Below are 1506 nucleotides of genomic sequence, written 5' to 3' on the forward strand. Positions count from 1 at the left end.
GAAATGAGACATTTCGTAATTCTTCTGGGTCCTCCATTTTTCTTTCTAGCATCAATACCGCCTCAAGTTTGCAGATCTCCATCAGAATGAGAAGTGGGGCTACCTAGGAAAGGAATTCTCTGAAGTCCCAGGCAAGATGAGATGGGTTGCTCCAGAATGAAAATCAATGTACTACTTTCTTCTTAGAAACAGTCTTGTTCCTTCCCCAATACACACAACTCCAGCTAAACTAAATAGTACGCTTAGTGACATAGTTGAGTTATATTCCAGCTTAATCTCCTTATCCAGTATCAGCCTGTTAGTAGACAGTTTGCGGTTAGCAGCCAGTCTGGGGTCCACACCTTGATAGCATTGCTTTAACGGCTTGTAGCCAACAAATAAACTGGTATTAAAACATCCAGGAAGCAACCAGCTACTAAACTGCGAAGACTGTGATCTCTGCTGGAGGGGTGAAGAAACCTCATTCTTACTTGTTTGGGAATTTAGCACTTGGTCAAATTGGGTGTCAGAAGGCCACTGATTGACAAACTTTTCTTCTGGGTCCTAGTACAAAAACATTGCTTGGGGCTTAGATTTGCACTTCCAGAACACTGCTTTTGGAGCTTCACAGGAGGAAAGTGAGGCTTATCTGGCTGTTCCCTTTAAAGACACCAAACTACGTGCAACACATGCAAATGTATAAAAATTATGCCGGAAGGCAATTTACTAGCATATTTCCAATGTAGAGAACATGCTGAAATCCTCAAAGAGGAGACATTTGTTTCTCAAATACACAATATCAAAATTCTTCTTCCTGTTATTGGTAGTTTCCAATGTGACCCAACAGGGCCAGAAGGTTCCTAAGTATATGATAATTAGTGAAAACATGGGTTACAGAATCCGATAGTGGGAAGTCATTTTATTTTTCCATTTTCAATGTGTGAATTTTAATATAAATATAGAGCTATAAAGAGCTAATGTGAGTCATAATGTTTCAGTAAACAAGTGTCAAAAATTATACATCATAAGAAGTATAAATAAACTTGCGAAGTTGTTCTGCATAATGCCAGCTTTTGGATATTTTAACACCAAGCAATTCTCTTACTGGTGGCAACTAAATGGATTTTACAGACTTATGATATAGTACATTCCATTCATTGACTGTACTTTGCTAGTTTAATTCTTATACATACAAGTACATATTTATAATGTTGGTTCTCTGGGCTATTCCTGTAAGTATTCTATTAAAATGAATTAATTATTTATAAAAGTTATCTGTATTCATTGAAATCAGAGATGTGATTTTTATGCCCTGCTTTATCAAGTCACAGGACTAAGCTGAATCTCAGGTTAATCATTTGTAAAATGAGGAGATTGGCATAGTTGATATCTAAGCCTCTCTATTAAACAATATATTGTTGTTCACCTGGTCCACTGTCCTAGGTACTGGGAATGAGAAGATAAAATTAGAAAGAAACATTATACTCTGTGAATCTCAGATTCTAAAATAGTATAATATCATACTCG

The sequence above is a fragment of the Propithecus coquereli genome, unplaced genomic scaffold, assembly GCF_000956105.1.
Source record: "Propithecus coquereli isolate 6110/MARCELLA unplaced genomic scaffold, Pcoq_1.0 Scaffold48, whole genome shotgun sequence".
Classification (NCBI taxonomy): Eukaryota; Metazoa; Chordata; class Mammalia; order Primates; family Indriidae; genus Propithecus; species Propithecus coquereli.